This window comes from Berghia stephanieae, chromosome 10, assembly GCF_034508935.2.
Source record: "Berghia stephanieae isolate SIO BIC M18660-M18661 chromosome 10, UCSD_Bste_1.3, whole genome shotgun sequence".
NCBI classification, from domain to species: Eukaryota; Metazoa; Mollusca; class Gastropoda; order Nudibranchia; family Aeolidiidae; genus Berghia; species Berghia stephanieae.
Window position 1 is genome coordinate 17,223,601 of NC_088369.1, and position 5,019 is coordinate 17,228,619.

Below are 5,019 nucleotides of genomic sequence, written 5' to 3' on the forward strand. Positions count from 1 at the left end.
CGAGTATCCAGGTCAGGGAGGAAGTGCTCGGCATGTCGCTAATGTAGACATTAAAAAACATTGGCGCCCGAACGATCTCTGAGGGACCCATTCCTCAGTTTGCTCGTGGTGTTTCCAGCGCTATGTGGAATTGTCTTCCCCTAAGATTTGAAGAGAACAACGTCAAGGTCTTTTTGCAACCTTATGTGCAGCTATGTGGTCAAGTCGTATGACACTCGCTTTCGGATTGGAAGGTCCTGGGTTCGAGCCGTGCTCGGCACATAGTTGGTCCTTGGAAAAGGCTTTTTACTCACATTCTCTACCCGTACTCAGAGTAAAATGAGTACCTGGACGTTAACAACGTTGTCTTTGTCTGGAAAAATTGTATATCGCCTAACAGGCGTCATGTCCGTCCTATATGTTAAATTCAAAATGTTTGCTGTTGACCAGGGACCCCTTGTAAGCGCTTTTGGGCAACATTTAGTGGGTATTGCGCTATATAAAGCTCAATTTTAACACCCCCCCCCCCCCCCCCCCCCCACCCCCCAAAAAAAAAAACCATAAAAAAACTGCTGCAAACCAAACAAAGCAATGAACAAGACAATATTCTGTATTTGTTGTCTTAGCAATTCGCAACACTTTATTGTCATTCTCATTCTCAAACGTCAGATGAAGAACATTTGTGAAAACAAACAAAACTTAATCTTTACAATATCATTATTTTGTTAGTACCTAAAACACATCAGGTTTATAACACATTTACAAACACGTCAGGTTTATAACACATTTACAAACACGTCAGGTTTATAACACATTTACAAACACATCAGGTTTATAACACATTTACAAACACATCAGGTTTATAACACATTTACAAACACATCAGGTTTATAACACATTTACAAACACGTCAGGTTTATAACACATTTACAAACACGTCAGGTTTATAACACATTTACAAACACGTCAGGTTTATAAACACATTTACAACACGTAGGTTTATAACACATTTACAAACACGTCAGGTTTATAACACATTTACAAACACGTCAGGTTTATAACACATTTACAAAACCATCAGGTTTATAACACATTTACAAACACATCAGGTTATAACACTTTAACATTTACAAACACGTCAGGTTTATAACACATTTCAAACACGTCAGGTTTATAACACATTTACAAACCACGTCAGGTTTATAACACCATTTACAAACACATCGGTTTATAACACATTTACAAACAATCAGGTTTATAACACATTTACAAACCGTCGGTTTACACATTTACAAACACGTCGGTTTTTAACACATTTAAAAAGTTATGGTGATTGGGGAGTAATGGCCACTGAGTTAGATAGTTAAAATGACGTCACTCAGGTTTTGTTTTGTATTTTGCCTCGCGTTTTGAGTAAGCTCACTGAACGTTTTAACCCGGGACTATAAAGTTATGGATCACCACGTTTTGTGTTTTGGTCGTTATACTTCCGGATGGCCAATGTAAGTATGAGCTCTTAGCCAAGCGCACACTATCTAAAAACCAAAAAAAAAAAACCCTTCCCCATTTTTTACTTTTTGCTTACTTAAATCGACTTATACCCCGGCACGGTTTGTTGACTAGGTCAACAATAAAAAAAAAAAAACTGAACTACACATTTTAGTACTTCTCCAAGAAAAAATGGGAACCCCATTGGGGTACCCAATTGGTTTTCAGCTTTTCTGATGTCCCCCCCGGCAACGGGGCCCCCCGGTTTTTAAACAAAAAAAAATCATTTTTTTTTTATTTCTTCGTGGCTAAAATTTTTTCATATGTTTTTTCAGAATGAAGTCAAAACATGATCAAATTTTTTTTTTTTTTCCCCTCGGAAAAAGTTTTAGCTCGCCAGGAAATATTTCATACGGGCCCCCGCCTTTTTTCCGATAGTTTATACCCAGTGTATAATTTACCATCCCCCATTAGAAGAAGGGGACGAAAAGGGACTTTTTGAAGAGTTTGGGGAAAAAGTTGCTTGTGAGTTTGGAGCATTTTGAACCATCTATTTATTGTACCCCCTTAAAAAAAAATTGAATTTTTCATCAAGGAAAAATTCCAAAAAAACAAAAACAATCTCTTATTGGCCAAAATGGAGCATCTATATTCTTTTTCGCCAAAACCGGGTTTTCATAAACCAGATTTGTTATGCAACAGACGATTGGAAATTCTTAAAAAAAATGTAAACATGCAGCGTCATCGGTTTTTGAATCTCAGTAACCTCATGGGATATTTTGAAAATAAAGAGAAAAAAAAGAAAAAAACTCACATCCCCAAAAAAATTTTCATTTTCAAAAACCAATTCAGTGTTTATGGGCCAAAAAAAAAAAAGGGGAGGAAAATTTTGATTATTGCCTTTTAGCCCCATTTTTTTAAAAATTTTAACCCCCCCCCCCCCCCCCCCCCCCCCCCCCCCCCCCCCCCCCCCCCCCCCCCCCCCACCCCCCCCCCCCCCCCCCCCAAACCCCCCCCCCCCCCCCCCCCCCCCCCCCCCCCCCCCCCCCCCCCCCCCCCCCCCCCCCACAAAACAATTTTTTAGACAATTGAATGATAAACTAAATTATTTAGAGCTAACTTCTAAAATGGGAAACTCCCCTATTTTTTCCCCCAAACAAATCCCCATGCAGTACATTGATTGAGGGAATATAACTTTTAAAAAAAAGGGGAAAAATTCCTCTTGACTCAAAAATCGCGGTTGAGGAAAACCTCAGCATTGCAATATATGCCCCAAAATTAAAGATAGAATCTAGAAAATCAATTGCAGTCTTTTGGGCATAGAATTCAAATACACAGAAAAGTTTTAAAATTTTAAAATTTTTTTCCTTTCTAAAAAAATTGGGTACAGTTTACAAATTTTGATTAAAAAAAAATTTTAAAAAGACACCTACGCCCCCTACGATAGACGACAGACACACCACAAAATACATATGATTACGTCACACATTTTAGAACAGACACACAAAAAAAAAAAATTGAATTAAAAAAGGAGTAAAAAAAATTTTTTACAATTTATCCTTTTTTAAATGGTGTATTCAAAAAAATATATTTTTATTTACATATTTACAATAGTCATAATAATAAAAAAAACAATAATAATAAAAATAATGATAATAATTAAAATTTTAAATAATAATAAAAATAATAATAATAAAAATAAATAATAATAAAATAATAAAAATAGTAATAATAATAATAATAATAAAAATAATAATTAAAAAATAATAATAAAATAATAAAATAAAGATGTTTTTGTGATGATGATGACGCCCCGATGATTATGATAAAAATAAAAAATAATAAAATAATAATAATAATATAAAAAAATAATAATAATAAAAAAACAAAATAACAAAATATCATCCTAAAGTTAAAAATATAAAAAGCCTGAAACAAAAAAAACAACAAAGTGTCCCCAAAAAGCAAAAAATTTGAAAAAATTTTTTCAGAATGCCAGTTTAAGTTCCCCACAATCCGTGAGTGACTTGAAAAAATTAAAAATCGGCAGAATAATTGTCCAAATATTGCCCCCTTAACCATCAACACTAATACCGATATATCCGTATTTACCCATGTTTTTTTTTACCCCCCCTGCCTATTTATAAAAATTTTTTTTGAGACAAATTTAGGCGTATCAGTATCAAAGCTAAGTTTTTTTGTTTTTTACATGTTTTTGGCAGTTTATAAAACTTTATGACTTCTCATTTTTTTAAAACATTTTTCCAATTTTGAAAAGGAGCGAAATCTCTTGGTTGAGTGGTTTTTGCCCCAAAAAGGGTCGCTACGGCACAACAAATACGGAGAAAAAAAACAAATTTTTTTACATTAATGTGCGATTTGTGGTCTTGGGTGATGTGATATTATTGGATCGGAAAAAGGGTTTGGGTTTGAGACTCGTAGCGCATTGTTGGTCCTTGGAAAAAAGGTCTTTACTCACATTCTCTCCCATACCGGTTTTTAAAAGAGTACCTGGCCATTTTAAAATTGTCTCTGTTTTTTGGAAAAAAAAAAAAAGGTGTAGCCTAACAGACATCTGTCCGTTCACATGTTTTTTTGGTCGGGGGGCCCCTTTTTAAAGGCTTTGAGCAAATTTTAGTGAATAATGAGCTTAAAAAATTCAAAATTTTTTTGGTTTTTTTTGTTTTAAATCTTCAAAGTTGTACTTCTTATTGTGGTTAAAAAACAGTTATTTATTGCTTGAGAGCCCAAAAAAAAGATAAAAAATGTGTGTTTGGCTGTGATGATGGCAGTGTCAATACTCAATTTGAGCCCCAATTTGGGTTCATAGTTGAGTCACATTGCCCCCCAAAAAACGTCCCCTTTGGTTTAAACAAAGAAATCGTACTTTTTTTTTTTCTGTGGCTAGAACTTTTTATTTTTTTTTGATCGAATGTGTAAAAATTTAAAAAAGATATTTTTTAATTTTTTTTTCCTCTGGATACCCCTTTTTTGCCTGTCGGGAAAAAATTTTAAAAAAAAGGGCCCCCCCCCCATTTTTTTGATGTTTTGGGCCAGTTTACTAAGTTTTTCCTGCGTCCCCTTTCGGGGAAGTGACGTCTGATGTTTTTTAAGCGTATTGCGAATGCACATTTGTGTTATGACGACAAGAAATCTTTTATCAAATTTGGGGGGGTTTTTAAAAAGGAAGTGGTATGCTTTTGTACCCAAAAGCCAATTCAAAACCCCTGGGACCTGTTAGCCTTTTGTAAGTCAGTTTTTCCCCCCCCCCGATTTGTTTTCCCGGTTCGGATGGTCTTTGGTTGTATCCAAAAGATTTTTTTTGGAGTTTTTAAAAATTTGGTTTGGATTGAAAATTAACAAACTTACCTTTTTTTGCGCAAGCCCCAAAAAAAAAAATTTTGGGTCATATTTTTTCTAAAAATTTTATCCCAATCTGTAACATAAAAAAATGGGTGTCTTGTAAAAAAAAAACCATCATTGATATTCTTAAATTTGTTTGCCCCAAAGATTTTGTTTTTCAAGCCATGTTCCCCAAAAAGTTTAACAGAA

The 5,019-nt window shown here is 34.5% G+C and overlaps 1 long non-coding RNA gene across 1 annotated transcript in view; it reads left to right on the forward strand.

The window, feature by feature from the left end:
* The first annotated feature begins 823 nt into the window (after positions 1–823).
* LOC144980738 (uncharacterized) overlaps positions 824–5,019 on the forward strand; it is an 11,342-nt gene continuing 7,146 nt past the window's right edge. The window contains exons 1-2 of the long non-coding RNA XR_013646945.1: positions 824–921; positions 977–1,088. This is a non-coding gene — a long non-coding RNA (uncharacterized LOC144980738). The remainder of the gene's footprint in view (positions 922–976; positions 1,089–5,019) is intronic.